The 18,794-nt window shown below is 34.7% G+C and overlaps 1 pseudogene; it reads right to left on the bottom strand.

Moving 5' to 3' along the window:
- Positions 1-4,579: 4,579 nt before the first annotated feature.
- On the bottom strand, positions 4,580-13,022 carry LOC126629217 (uncharacterized; annotated as a pseudogene).
- Positions 13,023-18,794: the final 5,772 nt, after the last annotated feature.

Here is an 18,794-nt window from a genome sequence, read left to right as displayed (position 1 = left end):
TGCCGACATTCACCTCTCCCAGACCCTGCGTAAAGTGGGAGCCTTGTGCACTGGGTACGACCTTTTAAGAGGTCGCACTTGGTGCGATGGCAAGTGCCTTCGCCCATGAGCGGTAGGTCTTGGGTTCAAGACTTGGGAGCAGCCTCTCCATAAATGGGGGTAAGGCTAGTCGACATTCACCTCTCCCAGACCCTGCGTAAAGCGAGAGCCTTGTGCACTGGGTACAACCTTTTTTTATCAGATTCAATAAATCAAATGAAAACTTATATGATTACATATTGGTGTGGAGGAGAAATAATGTGCGTGTTTATCTACTTAAAATTGCGGAAGTCATGAATGAGAAAAGGAAAGAAAAGAGTGAAAATGAGATCAAGTAGGGCTAGTTAAAGGTGGAATCTACTCTTTTTTCATCTTTTATATTATTTTCATACGTATTAGTGTGTTACAAGGGAAGTTAGGAATTAGATTCTGTGTTTTCAAGGAAGCCAAAGATCATTACGACCATGTGGCGATGACAAATTGTCAGCATTTTCATAAGATCAATTGTCCTGGACATGACCTCACCTACTTTTCTAAAGCTGTTTTGTCGATTTATTCTCATAAAATAGAGCAATAGTTTCTGATCTAATCGGTGCTTTGTCTCTTAACTAATCAATGATTTGGTCTTTGAACTAAAAATTCGTACGTATTGGTTCTGAATTTGTTATAATGTGAAGCAATGATCCTTTTGACTAACTCCATTAGAACTTTCATATTAAATAAAGGGTTTAAAGGGACAAAAAATGGAGGGGAGTTCTAAGCAAAGTTAACCAAAAAGATTACTGCTTCACATTGTAACAAGTTAAGGGACCATTGCTCCACATTATTACAAGTGCAATGACCAATATTCACAGATTTTTTGTTCAGAGACCAAAGTTCCAATTGAGCTAAAATTCAAGACTATTGCTCCAATTACTTTTTTTCTTCTTTACTTTATAAAGCACATACATCAACAATTAACGGATGACTTGAGGCAGTGAATAATAGAGGTATAAAAGTGACGGAAAAATCTAAGTTTGAGTACCAAAATGCGACAGACAACTAAAAGTTGGAAATTAGAAAAATCTTTAGGGTAGTAAAACGAAAATTACTTGTAGCTTTATTGTGCGATGGTGCCCAACCAATTGCAGCAACAAATTAAGGCTTCCAAGATGTCTTTTTTGCTCTCTTCTTTCTTAGATTGCATAAACCAGCGAGGAAAAGGTACATTTGGTGGAATGGAGCAAGAAAGAAATGAATTTGGAACAACCTTTCTAGAATTAGATGGTGGCGTAGCTGGGGTAGCTGCGTTAATAGGATTAGAGATGATTGGGTGTTGCGGCAAGGCTTCTTCTAGGCTTGCCATGGCTGAGTCTTCCTCCTCTTCAGACAGCATCTATTTATCCACTTCTAGGCTATGTTTGGACATCTGTGATTCAGCTCCAACCTCCATACCACTTCAACACTCAATGATTCATTTCTTCATACAACAATTTGTAAGTGAAGAATCATGGCACATAAAGTGTCCATGCCCTTGTTATGAACAAAGCAAGAGCATTGAAGAACATCCATGAAAACCCATAAGAGCGCCATGAATGTTTTCACTCAATAAAACTCAAATTTTCACTACTCAAAAGGGGGTTAACATCCTAGGATACTTAGAGGTTTCAAAAGTCACTTTAAAACACTTTTAACAAGACAAACATGAACCAAAAAATCCACCATTTGGATTTGGCCGAATTTCCCCATAAACATGGCATCAAATTTTAGCTCCAAAATTCATGCTCATATGAACTACATCTACAACATTTGAGATGACAAATTTTCAAGCAAAATTCACATCCAAAGAAGCAAGAATAAAGCTTGTAACAATTACAACATTCAAATCATAAACTATGAAAATACAAAACCCAAAAGGATTCATCAACTACTAGACCTAGGCTCTTGATAAAACATGAGGTATGAGAATGTGATTCGACCTATAGTTTAAGGTAGTTTTTTGTAACTTACCCTTTTTTTTCTTTTCTAAATTTCAACTTTACCAAACTGGTACTTAGTTGACAAGAAAGCCCTCTAATATGTTTAAATGACATCTCCTCAATCGAATCACTTTTGGATTGGATTTTTTTTGCTTAAATGATTTCAAATGGATGAGAGCCACTTAGAACTGCAGTCTAGTGATATTCCTCTTCGCTTCTAAGTGAGATGTATTAGGTTCGATTTTCGCTAAAGGTGAAGTTGAATCACATTATTATGGTAAGTCCATCATAAGGCTTAACCCATTCTCCCATCTCTTTAGTGTAGATATTGTCGTTTGTTAAAAAAATGAATGAGATTTGAGAAAAATTAGGAAAAAAAAGGGGATAAGCACAAAGTCAACACTAAAAAAGATTAGTAAAGTACTTCATTCAAATAGTTCAAAGAATGTGCATTCAAACAACAGTACGTGATATAATCAATCAGTTTATGTTATGGTAAGTGAATTGACAATTAATATTACATTATGAATCTTCAAATCAATTGTTCATCAGTGTTGTAAACAAATGTGGGTTTGTATAATTAATAAGTTAATTAAATTTTAACATTGATCCAATGGTCCTTAAACATAGGACATGGGTTTTGTATAGTTATTAACTATAAATTGTATAGTTTTTTTTTTTAGTAAAGCAATGCGTTAGTGGGTCAATTAATTAATTGTCAAAAGACAAAACAATCATCGAGAATTGAACTCATATTAAGATGTATACACATAATTACTTTTCTTCACAATTGTAAAACGTCATATGCCATAATTTGTATAGTTTAACTTGATGTTTCTTGAGTGTTTCTTTTTATGGTCAAGTGGTCATTTGAGGAAAAAAACACAAGTGAGTCAATGATAAGATGGGCAGTCTCATACATTTGGTACTGTTGGGGAATGGGAAAAGCATGGACCCCAAAGGTAAAGGAGAAAATGGTAAATGTGTGTGCATTTGATTGAGTTTAGGCGGGAGCTAAAAGATCTCAAGCGGTCGGCCGGTCACATCAAACCCATGGAATCTTGGACTCCACTCATGTAAATCCCATTTTTTCTATTTTCATCCAACTTTTGTTCTTATTTTTTATTGCTAATTACCTACTAATTAGAAAGTAGTATAAACTGTAAATCTGAAATAAACTTTGGACTATGCAAATTGTAAGTTAATAGGGAAAGGGAGATCAGTGGATCAAACCTGCACTTGCATACGTAGATATTATTGTTTTTCACTAGCGACCGTAGCGCAAGGAGGGTGTTCGCCTCTCTGGTCGTCGGAAATCCTCCTCCTCTGCTCTTCATGGAGATTTTCGACGATCGGATGAGCCTTTTATTGAAAAAAAACCCAAGTCAAAACGACATCGTTTTGAACTTGGGAAAAAAAGAATAGTAAAACGGCGACGTTTCACTAATTCTAAAAAAAATATAACAAAACAAGAAGATCACTCGTCCCCTATTACACACACAAAATTGATATTGATTCTAGACAAACAATCAGGCATGTCATCGTAAATGAACGATACTATAAGAAACGGTGCTTAAACCCTCCTTTAGATAATACAGTTAGTCCAAATCCTCCTTCGAATATTTCAGGTAGTCCAAATCCTCCTTTGGATATTTCCGCTAGTTCACAATAAAGTGATGTCACTGGTTGGATGAAATATTGGCTAATCTTCCTGTAGACTCTGGACTTAGACTTTGAATGAGTGATTATAAGCCTAATTATCGTAAAACAATTCTTAGACACTATCTATAAAAGGGTCCTTGTCAACCTTAAACCCACAAAGCACCACGAAAAGTTATAGGGAACGACAATCAATATTTTATCACTCATTGATCTGATTTATTTGAGTGGTTGAAGTATATAAGTTATAACACAACAAAAAGATTCTGCTTTACGTGAACAAAAGAGGAGAAGTAATTGATAGATTTTTGGGTCTTCAACATGTCTCCTATACAACTACTAGCAAACTTGCAGAGGCTATTGAAAGGTTGTTTGCCACAACAAATTTGAGTATGAGGACAATGCTATGATAGAGTTAGTAATATGAAGAGCTAAATGCTCTTAAAACAAATATTTTGAACAATTATCCTTAAATATTTTATGTTCATTGTTTGGCACACCAACTTCAACTAGCTCTTGTAGCCCTAGCAAAGGGAAATGATGATGTTGCCACTGTCTTCCCAGTGACTAGTAGTTTGGTTAATATTATTGGATTATCGTGTAAGTGTCGTGATGCATTTAGAGAGAAATAATAATAACAATTTAAGAAAGCTCTTGATATTTGTGTTCTTGAAACGGAAAAAGTGTTAAATCAAGAGAATAGCCTCATGTTTCCTTGTAATATATTTTGAAACTGACATTCTGGTACTTAGTATTATTGTTATGTTTCAACTTGTGGTGGAGGTGCTTCAAAGGATTAAGGGTGATCGCAATGCTTTAAAAGGCAAAGGTGGAGGCGAAGTGAGTCATGAATAGCCCCATCTAGGCAAAAGTCTTGAGGCGTGATGCTAAGCTTTACAGGACTTCAATTTTTTAATAATATATAATTGTGTATATAATATAATAGTTTGTACAAAACTACCAAGGCTGCATTCCGTAGATAATTCATCAGCCTAAACTTTCCAGATCCAAAAACTATGACAAACGCCGCATTTCTACTCAGGTTTCTTTGCAGATTCGGAATTTTCTTCCTTTTTAGACTTACTAAATGATCTTTCCGCTTCCAAGACTGGCATATATGCTTCAGTTGTTTTTCTTACAGTGTCCTTGGTTGCCTTGTCAGACTCACGAGGGCTCGCCAGCTTCTTCTCAACGTCTTCGAACTTGGCAGTGGCCAAAGGTGCCGTCCCAACGTTCTTGTAAGAACTGGGTGCGTCAATTGTGAGCATTGAAACCGCATCCCGGGCGGCATACCATGAATGACCACAGGAAATACAGTCCAGCTGAAAAATGAATGAGAAAGTAAATTCCATTTGCAAGAAGGAAACAAGTGATATAGCTGTTACAATCTAAATAAATTACCCTTGAAACAACGTTCATGCATTAAGCTTAGGGACTGAAAAGCAAATGAGGCTACAGACATCCATGGCAATGTCATCTTTTAGTGAAAAAAAAAAATCAAATACTGGAAAGAGAACTCAATGATAGTTTGCCAGAACCAGAAAAAAATTTGGTAGATAGAGATAATGTACAAACGTCTTTCATCCATCATCACCACCTACTTCAGAATACAGATAATATCAAAAGTTTAGGGACTGAAAAGTATGCAATTCAAACTTTGAACGTAGCCAGCAAAGCCGAAGAACGCCTTGGCAAAATTAGGGGCGGTACAAGGCAACATAAGAAACCAACCCATAGTTGATGCTTGCCTATAGAGTCTACACAGTAGGTAAGAGACTTTCAGATTACTCAACTTAACCCCTACTCCGCTGTTGGTATGATACTACCAGAGACATCTTTTCTTTTTGGTATTTTCGTCGGACCTGGACTATTGCACACCAGACTTAGTCCTCAAACATTGCCCGTTATTTTGTATGCTCCCAACAGTGTATAATAATCCCAGTTTAAAAAGAAAAATGTAGGGGCAAAAGCAATTGCCACTTGCCTTCAGACTCTGGTTGGTGACCATATCATATATTAATCTCTATATGCACAAACCTGATACCGAGCACTATTTCCTGCTTGAATAATGTCCCTAACTCCCACTTTGAACTCTGAGCATCTTGAGCAACGAGCATCAGCCATGAAATCAACAACGAGCACAGAACGTATATGCTGCAGAGTGCAAGGTACTCAAAACCGACTACAGGTACAAATAAAATCACCTGCATACGCTCCCAATCATCAGGCTCCTTTGCTCTCTCCTCACCTGAAATAAAAACCATGAAAGCAAGAGCAACTATAGTATTATCCCTTTTGCATACATCAAGAGTTGGCCATAGCAACCACATCTTGTCTGATCATACATGGATACTCAAAAGGTATCATGTCAAGAGGCCATACTCAACCCAGGGCAGAGGGAAACACAGACGCATTTTACTCGATTCTCAACTGAGATCTTCATACAAAATGAGAGAAAAAGTGAACAAGTAAGCCTAGTCCCAGACTCCCAGCTAAGGCATAAAATACCTAGAGAACTGCTGAAGCAATCTTGACTCTACATCTTTCACCTGAAACTAATGTATTCATTCCACATGGAAACATCCACAAAGTTACTCTTTAGATCTTATCAACTTTATTGAAAATATGCAAAATAAAAGAACAAACCAACTCGAACATGCCTTAATTCAACAGAAAAATGAAATAGTTTACATGAATTTCTGTGCTATTCCATAATAGGTCACCTTTCATTAAATTTATCTGTCTTGAACAAGTAGAAGTTTGTTTCAGATGACCAAATCGTCCCAGGAAATTGTCATCTTCAATGCAAAAATTCGAGCACTCATGGAAAAATTACACCTCTTTAGATGTTGTGGACAAATTCTTCACTAAGCATGTTTTTGCTTCCACAAAAGGAATTGAAGTTCCTTGATTTTAAAAGCAAACAAATCAACATGCAGAACCTAAAAGCTAAGAGTACCACCAGTTTCTCTATGGCTATCTGCTTTGAAGACTAGTCGGATCTAAAGCTAAAAGAACCAACAGATTCTCTATGAATATATAACCCATTTCAACCCAAAAACCCAAATATCAAACATATCCATCATCTTTCACTTTCCTCGATAAATGCTCCCCCCACCAGTTGAACAGCCTTGACAAACTTTTCTCTGATAAAAACCTTACATGGACATGAAAAGAAAGGAAGGGAAAAAAAGGACAACATCCAAAGATATAAGAGACATGTGTCTACTCGTGCAGCTGGCATACATACTTCCATCCCTCCTAAATTAGCAAACAGTAAGATTGGCTAAATAGGAAGAATTAGTCAGCAGAGATGTTACAAATATGTCCAGTGAGACCAAAAGCAGCTAAAGGAAACTGAATCTGATCAAAATCGAATAATTAATCTTCCTTGAGGAAAAATGGCAGACGAGACTAGATAAATATATAAAAGTTACACAAAAAGCAAACAAAAAACTATTTCAAATCGTTTTCACTTTGAAAACTAAAACCGACTAAAACGGAAAAAACAAATAATTATCAAACGACTCCTAAATTTCTATCTTCGTCCTGCTTTGCTTTATGTCGACTCGGAACAACTCAGTAAAATTATTCAGTGAGTTCTTATCGTGCAGCATGCTTCATTTCAGGCAAACTCCCTTCTCCTTCAATCAAAGAACTAACATGCTATTTCATGTCATTCGAAATTTGATCTACCGAACTACAAAATTGTTATGCACTCGTGGGGCATCGAAAGGGATTGTCAAACCAAACTGATTTTTCGCATGTTACTGTGATCACTGCGTTTGGCAATCTCCTTCAAACTAGTCCACGATTTTCTCCTCCGTTTGTTTAACGTGCTAGTTGTGTTTTCGCCTATTGAGGTGGGACTGCTCTCAGGTTCAGCTGGTTTCTTGGTCGCTGAATTGTTTCTCCTTCTCTTCTTCCCTCCCAACAACAAAGTAATTCCAGTCTTCACCGCTGGAGTTGCAGGTGTATCCACACTAGGAATCTCTCCGCCTGTGGAAGGAGCTATCTCATGCGCTTTACTAACCTCATCGCCTGCAGTGGTTTTCTTTGAGTTGACAAACTTCTTGGAGATGGACTTAGCGAGGTTCAGTTTCGAAGTTGTCTTGGCCTTAGGGGGGCATATCGTTTTCATATGTCCATTCGGAGTCCCTCTCTTCAAATTCTGATGTGAACAGAAGTGGCATGTATACACTACATTGTTTTGAGAGAAATTAATAAGTTTCTTACTTCGTCGTCGTGCCTTTGCTCTATTTTTCTCAATTCGAACAGTGCAGTTGAAGCCAGGCTGAAGAACTGTTTCACATCTGCAAAATAGTGAAACGCTGATCACAGGTCTGTACCTTTTAATATACTTTATAGTATCATTCATTTCAAAATGTATATTGTCCAAAGTTATAAAACCTACAAGGCTACAACACACATTACACGCATCCAAAGACAAATTGATTCCAATAATTTTTTCATGTAACGTAATGGCTGACTCATTTCAGAGTCAAAGTCATGGGAAGCTCTATGCTTATCTCAAAAGCACTTCAGTGTGTTTGAAAACATACATTCAAGGTGACATAAAATCCAAAACACGAAGGTTTACTAATATCTTTATTTGTGTTGTCACTGTTGCGTGCTAATAACACAAACAGGACAAGCCAGCATCAGTAAAGCAAAAAACGATACATGCCTCAGTCAGATTCATGTTTCATGCCAATACAGTATACAGTGCAAAACGAGTTAAGCGGAAAAGAAAACCTTGCAATTGCGGTTCGTGAGAACTTTGTTAGGATTTTATCTATTCATGGGTTAACCAATAACAACCTTTCTGAAAATTAAAATAAACAAACATGTAGTTGATTAGGCTTTCAGGTTAGACGAGTCAGAATCCTATTCTCTCTCCACCTTTCGAGTCTAACATTCCATTAGATGTTTCTTAGTTTATATATCTGACTTTCGATGGTGAATCCTAGATGCATGTTGTTCCCATATAACTATGTATCAATTAAGAATTTCAGAACTCCAACACGTTTAGCTACGCGACCAGAAACGCTACCCCCATTGCCATACCAAACAGTTTCAAACCTATCCAAACCAATAAGATTTCCATCTTTATGGTGTACTAAGCTTAATCAAGGCGGAATGTAACTTCAGTAAGCATCATGATTACAATCAATTATATTTGTGGAATGCAGGTATGGTTAAGCTAAATATGAGGCTGTATTACGAAATCATACAAAAGATACGCAATCCCACGAAACTCAAGACTCCTTATAAAGATACGCAAGTCAATAATGTCTGTTATAGCTGGATTGGTTTGGTTCATTTTGGTAGAACGAATCTATCTCATTGGTTTCATAAATTTCTATTGCAATCCAATCCAAACGACATCAATGAGACTAAAGCGAATAGCCCGTTTTCTTGTTTCTTTTTCTCCACAGCTCTAAGTCATGCCACATTCAAATAGCTAATTTTGTATCAGGGACAAATTAACTACTACAAACTATGCAAGCCTCTTAACACCGAAAACTATTAACGCAAGCAAGTGAATCAAAAGTGGCACAAACTTTCAATCACAAAAATATTACAATGATCATATTAAACCAATAGTTCACAATCCCACCTTAACAGTGAGCAGTTCATGATCACTTCCTAACAGAAATCAAATCTTCCACAATTTTTTCACAACCAATCCTACAACATGCAAAACCCACAAAATTGAACTAAAAAGGCAATTAAATTTGCAATTAAATCCACTTATAACCACACCAAATTCAAATACGATAAACCCTCTTTCTTTTGCGGTTTTTCAATCAAGAATCTAAAGATTTTTGGCATACCTCTGGCAAGGGAAGAGAGAAGGTTCAGGGGGCACAACGATGGCCTCTTGGGCAGCGGCCAAGGTGCGCCCAAATAATGCACCCAGAGAAGGAACAGAAGCCTCCGCGCCAGTCCACACAACGAGTCTCTGCAAGTGGTCGAGCTTCAGCACGGCCTTGGCATTGATGGAGGAGCCGCCCTTGGTTTGCTTTTTCCCGGTCAATTCTCTCAGTGATATGTTGTTGGTAGACGCAAATGAGGTGTTTGGCACCCTCTTACCTGCTCCTCTCCTGCCCATGGCGGTGCTTTGTTTTGCTGTGGGATTAGAAATTGTATGGGTAATTATGTTTGAAAAACTACCAAAGTTAAATTTAGTATCTTCAGCAGATCTTTAACTTTCCAGCCGTATATAAATGTGAGCTAATAAATGTATATCTAAGTTTCTAGATGTGTTTAAATTGAAACTAATAGATCCATAACTTAGGTTTCAAAATGCACTATGGCATTGATTAATCTAAACAGAAGCACCTCAGCAAAGCAAACAATTTTATTTCCTTTAGGAATATCATTGTTTTGTTACTTTACAAAGTGAATTTGTTCGAAAAGATTGAAAGTAAGTGGGCTTCAACTTTGAAATCCTACAGCATGAGTAGATTAAAGAATCAGTTTCTCCAATTATATTCAACACCACTAAACCACGCCATGACATTATCTTGTAGGGAGCAAAAAAGAAATCTATACAAACAATTAGAAAGAATATAATTGTAAATATAAAGTTACGTGATTTAATGGTTAAAAACTATGAAAACCATGTAGATGTTAAGAAATAAAAAGTATATGGAAACTGAGGACTTACTTGAGCTGAGAGTTCAGATAATGTTTTAAGAGTGCTAAAAGTTTTGTTAGATTGAGGTGGTTGTAATGAGATATCTTCTTCTGCACAAATAGTTTTAGATGCATGTTACCTAGGAACATAGCATGTTAAACAGCAAACTCTGAGCAAAGGTAACTCATTTTAGGTAATGACACATATTATTCATTAAAAGAAATCCTTTTTCGTTAGACATGTAACTATAATATTAACAAAGATCAAGAATACAAATGAAATGTTTACATTGTTTGAATTAATCCAAAAGACATGATTTTATCATGTCAGACATGCTGATGAAAACCCATTTACAGCAGCCAAAATGAAATTGAATCAACCCGTGATTAATGTGAATTGAAAAAAGAATAAGCCTGGTGACATGCAGGACAGAAACCTAATATTGTTAAAAAGATTGGGACAAATCCGAAAAAAATCCTATTGCAACCACAAATGAGTTAAAGAGTTCAAAAATAAGTGCGCTTACTTAGATAATTATATTTACACCCAGAGAATAGCATATGCAGCAAGCTAGTACTAACAAAACACTCAAAAAAGGCAAAACTCATTTTCATTTCTTCCTAAAATTAAACATAAAAATGAAAAAATTGATCTGCTTCGAACTCAGAGATTCGGAAGAATGGTCTACGAATAACAGAATCAAATTATCAATGATAAATTGATTTAAGCCAATTCCAGTTTGTCCTACTAAATCTTTTTTACAGTCGCTCAAATAAGAGCATAAGCAAGTTCAATAGTTGAAACCTCTGTAAATCCTTCCCATTATACATGTTGCTCACAATTATTTCATTGCAATCCTGCAGATATTGCGGATCAAGATTGTTTGAAAGAAAATGAAAATTTTGAGGTGTGTGTAACTTGTAAGTCATTACAGAGCTAATAGATACACAAAATTACAAAAGGACTGCATAACCATCTTAATTAAGAATGTGATACAAAAGTAACCATACTTATTTGCAGCAATCAGTTCTACATTTATGTTCAATTAACAATTTCATACCTTTTATCTCACGGATTTGGGACCCTATGAATTTCTATTGCCTTTTTTGTCCATCTAATTTGCAATCTGTGATTTCCGTTTTTTGTTTATCATCCTTTGAGCTTCCTGCAAAGAACATAGATAAGCAAAGCATTCAGAATATTGCTGTCTAATCTATATTTTGAGGAAACAAAAACAGAACTCTGTTTTTTTCCAGTGGGTGCAAGGAGAAATTTAGAAAGAAATGGGCAAGATGGGTATGAATAGTGAGAACATGGAAATGAAGCTGGGAGAAGAGGATTGCCGCTTTTACTGCAAAACCAATACTTTATTTTTGTCGTACCCAGTGCACAAGGCTCCCGCTTTACGCAGGGTCTGGAAGAGGTGAATGTCGGCTAGCCTTACCCCCATTTTATGGAGAGGCTGCTCCCAAGTCTCGAACCCGAGAAAATTCAAAACATTCAAAACCCAAAAAAGAAATAAAACCCAAAGTCCACAAAAACACGAAAGAGAGAGAGAGAGGAGAGAGTAAAAAATATTATTTTTGCATCAAAACTAAAAAATGCTTATAAAGACTACAAAAAACTACAAATGAAACAAACATTGTTAACATTGGAGCAAAAACCTGACTCTTTGAGATTTGCTTTCCTTGTATGTTTATATAAGTGATAATCATGCTAAACTGAAAACAACTTTTGAGTCCCAATGGCCTTCTTTATTGTTTTTCCTAAATGGGTTAGCTGCATATGGAGGAGAAGCTGGCTTTAAAATCAAATTTGAGAACATTTTAGAATTTTATTTTTATTTTTTGCCTGTTTGGTTAGTTTGCTTTTCATAATTTGTTTTGCGTATTGCCCAATGGAGTAGTGATTGGATGAGTTAGTTTGCTTTTCATAATTTGTTTTGTGTATTGCCCAATGGAGTAGTGATTGGATGAGCATACTGAATAATATTAATCTCTGAAAATTAGAGGGGATCCTTTTAAACACACAATGTTACCGTTCGAATTAAAATACCTCAGCTATAAACTGGGACACCTTTGCTTAAACGGCTCCGGTTCTGTAAACCGAACTTCTTGAAGAATGTAGCGGATCTGCAATTGTTGTACTTTTATGCGCAAACGGAAGCGAATTATAACAAAGTATCAAATATCAACGTAGTAGGTGAAAGCTAAAACAAACAATCTCAAACTGACACAAAAGATTTACGTGGTTCGGTGTAAAGCCTACTCCACGGGCGAAGCACGGCGAGGAATTTCACTAAACAAACGGAGATTACAAAAGAGTGTTTAAACGCTCACAACCCAAATCCCACAAATTACAAACCCTAAACCAAACGAGTAGAGAACTCAAACAAACGGAAAAGATTCTCCCAAATTGCTCTCTAACTCACAAATTGACTCTCACCAAATTGCCACACGAATGAGCCACACAAAATACACTAACCCTAAGGTCCTATTTATAGTGCATAGGACTTAGGTTACAATAAGAATCCTAATAGGAAATAAATTCAAATCCTAATCAAATAGGTAATTAACAAAATCTCTCCACCAAGGAAACTAACTAAGAAGTTAAAACCAAACCCAAATAGGACACCAAAACCAAATAGGTAACACAAACCTAATTTATTGCATCATCCTAATTTTGAGCCAAAAACCCAACAGCAATAACATTAAATGAATGCATTAAAAGCTTTATCTATTATCTGCCAAACCAGATTTCTTTGTGAAGAGAACTTGTATAAAGAAAGGTAATCACTTCAAAATCACCAATCAACATAGGCATCTTCAAATAATTTAAATAAGCAAAGAGATGGGTGAACTGGGCTGGTAAGATCAGCAACTTGGTTTTCATTTACATTCAGTTTAGCTGACATCAAAGCCATTGTACAATTAACTGGATGAACTTAAACGTTTCTGATCACAAAAGTTGTGATCGCAAAACACATTGTGTTTATATAAGAAACAGAAGCAACAATCGATATGCAGATCTTCAAAAGAATACTAAAAAAATAAAGAAATAACAAACAACATTTGAAATTCCATGTCCCATTTGACCAAAAAACCCATATTGAATCACACTAAACAGAAAACACATAATCCTAAAATCAAACCTCAAATGAATAAAATTCGAAAAAAAAATAGTGAACTCTGGTCCTTAATTCTTCTCAACAGTTTAATACGTGTTACAATATTTTCTTTTCTTTTTTTGTTGCTTAGGCTGCCTTCTTGACAACAAATACAACTGGAAGAAAGCTTTTGCTATTCTGCTGAACAACTTCTACCACCCTTATCAATCTAAATAAACAATGTTCTCCAATATTTTTTGTTGTGTAAATAGCTTAACACAGCATGATTTCCCCAATGTTTTTTTTTCCATGTAAATAGCTTAGCATTTCACACATCTTTGTGTCCAAATGCTGCTATCGATAAAAAACCACATGGTAAGTTCTAACCCAATTCATTTAAGCATCTAACAAAATGGTGATAACACACTACAATCAAATTGGTTACTCCTTCCACCCAATTTTTATCAAACATATAGAACCAAAGACCAATTGTTTAAACGTGTTTAGTAAGGGATTTATTTTTAAAAACTCCTTCAAATACATAATGCTAACTGGCAAGATATGCATCAATTTAGTTAACCAACACAGACAGGTAAGTGCACGTGTTGTTCGGATAAAAACTAACACAAATTACTGAGACTCATTTATTTAAAAACTGAAAAATGATTATTTAAATTCATATTCATACAACGTCTAATACTGAAACAAAATTTACAATTCAATTAAAAAAATTTGTCCAAGCACTTGCTCAGTGCAGTCCCCACATTCCTCAATAATTCAATTGTAACATATATTGCATGTACCAGAAATCATTTTAATTAATTTCCAGAGAGGGTTTAGCGAATGTAGAAATGGAAACAGTTGTTAACAAACACTGTAGCTTTAAAAGAATACCAAAAAAATAAAGGAATAACAAACAACATTCGAGATACATCACAAATAAAACTGAACCAGCAGCAAAGCTGCTGTTCTTGATTATTTTTCTCTTCTCCATTTGGCTTCCCTAACTTCAAATCTTCACATCTTTTTCATTCGGTTATCGTTTTCGACAAATATTATATCAAAATCTAAGCCTCATTAACTACGAAAATTGTGCAAAAGGTTGAGAAAATGTGAAATTTCCCCTATTCGTATTTTAGATAATATTCCAACTGATTTGAAAAGACTTTAACATTAGTGACTTTATATTCTTTTCTCCATCTTCTAAGCAACCAAACAGAGGAAGTTGGAACAAAACATTAAATAAGACAAAAAAGAAAACATGTTTCTCACATCTGCTTCTGGATGCAAAGTGATCTGAGCATAAACCTCAGGAGAAAAACGCAAGAGAGAGATTTCTTGGTAAACAAACAGAAATTAAACAACCAGTTTCAAATCGAGAACAAAATTCTTACCACGCAAAGCAAATATGCAGATCGTTGTCGTAGAAGACGCAGGGGCAATAGCAGAAACCGTGTTGGAGAAAGAAGGGGGAAAGTCTGCGAATTTAGGGATTTGGAAGTGTGTGGAACTGAGAACGCACACACGGAAGAAAAAGAGAGAAGGGCAAAACGGCCAATTCACCATACAACCCCACTAAAACTAAAAAACCATGAAGACAATGAGGGGCAAAATCGGGTGGACACTGTTAATGAACAGTGTTTTCCACCGGGTTTTAGTAGAGAATAACTAGCAATTGTGCCCAGCAATTGTGCCCGCGCGTTGCCGCGGGTTTTAAAAGTGCATGCATAAAATTTGTAGAAAGTTTTACAAACATGTATGTGTCTTCATCGTATTTACAGGAAGGAATAAACATATAGAAATAACAAATGGTACAGTTTTGTTCTAGTAATGGGGCAATTGTAAGAAACAATGTATTTGTAATTCAAGGGTTAAAGTTGTGTTGTACGGTGTGAAAAAATGTTGATTCAAATGTGAGCTTGTGAAGGGTTGTTAAGTGTGTAAATTGACAGTTAACACGTAGGAAAGTGTTTAGGTATTTAATACTTAACCAAGGGAAGAAATAATATTGTCATTGTTTATAAGTTAAACAGCTGAGAATTAATTTTATCAAAGCAAATAAAAGATAGTGTTAGAATGGTGTACCTTCAAATGAATGATGATTGGAGGCGATGCTTTACAGAATAACTGGTTATGCTGTAAAATAACAGTAAGCATGAATAAATTCTTATGCATCAAATTGTTTTTAGAACTGAAAAGGTCAGGAATCAAATACTGCATGAAAGTAATAAGAAATATAAATCTAAGCTAACAATATGCTTCCGTTCTCTTCTTCAGGAACCTCATATATCAAAAGTAATATTTAGCGAATACTAATTGTATAATTGCAGTCTTATCACAAATGTAATCTTGTTGGTGTTTAATTGAAAGTCTTATATTGGTGCACCTTTGGAAAAAAAAAAAACCTAGAACTAAAGAATTGTGTGATCAAATTGAATAATTATATTGTTAATTAACAGTCAATTTTGTATGATTTTTTTTTTTGTAAAAATAGAAGGAGACGGTGTACAAAAATGGACCAAATACGTTTAGTTCGCTGTTCTATATAGTAAAGAGGTATAAGTTGCTAAGTTATTTCAACTTGCATAATTCGGACAAACGATCATCATTTCCATTTTTCCTTCTCAGAAAAATAGATTGTTACCAATTTGTAGGTAAAGACTTTCTTCTATTGGCTTAGTTGTAATACATGGCTAATGACTATGCTGATCACTGAGGGGTTTAAAATGGATGTCTAAAAGTATAAACAAAGATGGTCTGACCAAAGATGTAATTGTTTCACATGCTTTAACTAAATGAAAGAAGACTTTAGAAACAGAGGAATTGTTAAATGGAGCCAATAACCAATAAAAATGATATATGGATAGATTTAACAATTTATCTATTACCAAATGTTTTTTGGTTGAATTAAGCCATGTGGACAGGGTATATTTGTAATGGGAACATCTTGACTAATACTTTTAGATATTGAAGTATACTTCTCAGTGATCAGGGAAGGGATTAGTCATGTATTCTAAAGTAAGTAAAAAGAAGATGGTCATTAATTTATATTAGTAACAGCCAATTCTCCTGAGAAAAAATGTTAGTAAAGATTGAATGTAAAACTAAAATATTAAGTAAAAAAAGGGAATAAAACTTGAATTGTTGGTACATACTAATGAAGTTTTCAATTGTAATTTGGGATACAGGGTGGGGAAGGATGAATTATAAACGTTAAGTAAACGCAGGGATTTATACCTCAGTTGGATTTTCAGATTAATTTTCTTTCGGAAAAAAGGTGAACCTACAAAATTAAATTAAATTTATGATTAAGAATGAATGAACACTGCATCTAGGAAACTGTTCTTTATCATTTCATATAACAACGATGACAAATCAACGATGAACTCGCTAGAATATGAAATCAGATACAAATTCAAACATAATGAAAATTTTGAAAACCATGTGATGAAAAGATTTAAAATTTCTTAAACCTTTTGAGACTTACAATGTCGTTTGTAGCTTTTTCATCCCTAATGGAGGTTACCGCAAAGGAACAGCACAGAGCAAGTCCTATGGAAGCTCTGAGACAATCGGTAAAAGATCATTGCCTACAAATCTGAAAATAAAACAATTCAATCAAATAAATAAATACATATAGATATGTTTGTTATACAGAACCTGTGAAAATGTGCAAGTTTCTATAACAGAACCAATGGGACGTGAAAAGTTTATCAAATACGAAAATCAAATACCAATATTGTAATTTCACAATGGAAAACTTGAAAAGCAGAAATAGACTCTAGAACAACATCGTGACAGAATGAACATAGAAATGGATATATTATTTAATACGTTTTGTATTAAATAAATAGAAAACCAATTAAGACTGAATTAACTGTGGTTTTCATACAGAATAAACAATGGCCTTTGTGTGATGCTTGCAAAGAATCTGTTTTTCATTCTGCATATACAAAAAGAAGACATTGATTATGTTTAGCAGTAATCAGAAAATTATAGATAAATAGCATTGTACATGTTATTCAATTATATTTAAATAAATGTAAATTTTTTTACCTATGAGGTCATAAAGCGAAGCACGTAATTATAAATTTTGTAAGACATCTTTAAATACTATATTCAAAGTATAATTGTCAACATTATTTTCTCCATTTGTTATTAAAAATTTTAAACCTTGTTTTGAAGCCACTCTAGACAATGGAATTACAAATTTAATAAAAAAAATGTATAAATTAATATAACAACTGATAAAAATGTGTATCTTCTTTGCTTTCATCCTTTTATCAACCAAAGAAATCATGAATTGGCCAAATAGAAAACAAAGACAATAATTGAAATTGATGCCAAAACAGTAACCATTCCAAAACTGTATCTGCTTATTTAATACTTAGATTATCACCAAACTGTTTTCTCAATGAGTATTAAGACTGGTGTAAGAATAAAATTTACGTTGGATCAATATTAACAACACTTATTCAGTGAACAGCAGACACTGAGCAGCCTTAATATTGTCTGAGTTTGTTTATCTCGTTAATAGTTTCAAAACAATTTAACATGGCATTAAAGAGGAATGAGTCAGCAATTAAACATTTTGTATGAAAATGTGTGAAAACAGAACAAAAAACAATAACAAATAACTAAAACCAATAATGAAAACAGTGTGTTTCAACACGACACACTATTGTACAAAGCCACAGTAAAAAAAAGAACAATTATACCGACAGAATTTTAGAGAAGCCAAAGAAACAAAGAAAAAAGTCAAAAAAAAAAAAAAAAAAACAAAACCAACACTTTATAAAGCAAGATAGTAACTTTACCTCCCTCCAACAATAACAATTGATATTACAGCAGCTAGATTTGTTAGGTGGCATCGATGATTTCACTGCCAAAAAAAACTGGAAAAAAACACAAAATTAGCAATAGGAACAACAAAAACCCAAAATCAAATAAGTCAAATTCAGTTTTTCGTCATGATTGTGCAAAAAAGAAAATCATACATCACTAACACGCAAAAGCGATTCAGCAAACTGACTTCGGTCGAGTTAAAAAAATTTGGAAGCAAAAGGAGCCTAATGACCTGCAATACAGTCCACCACTCAATTAAGAAAAGCTGGAATAGTTGTATCATTAACCAAACAGATATGATCTTTGCCATGCAAAACATATTTGATGCATCTATTTAATAAATAAGAGTTAACAGTTTCTTGTCTGCATTATCTCTCTGCAATAATACCAAATCATCCAAAAATTAGAACCAAACAGAGTGTTTGTTATTGATCTACCATATACAATATATGTATTGTTCTCCACCCATGTGAGAACACTATTTGACAATGAAAGCAAACGAAATACCTCACCATTCAGAAAAATTGCCACCATCAATGTTCTT

This window comes from Malus sylvestris, chromosome 7, assembly GCF_916048215.2.
Source record: "Malus sylvestris chromosome 7, drMalSylv7.2, whole genome shotgun sequence".
Lineage (NCBI taxonomy): Eukaryota > Viridiplantae > Streptophyta > Magnoliopsida > Rosales > Rosaceae > Malus > Malus sylvestris.
Note: the sequence above shows the minus strand (reverse complement) of the source record. Positions and strands in the feature narration are given on the sequence as shown.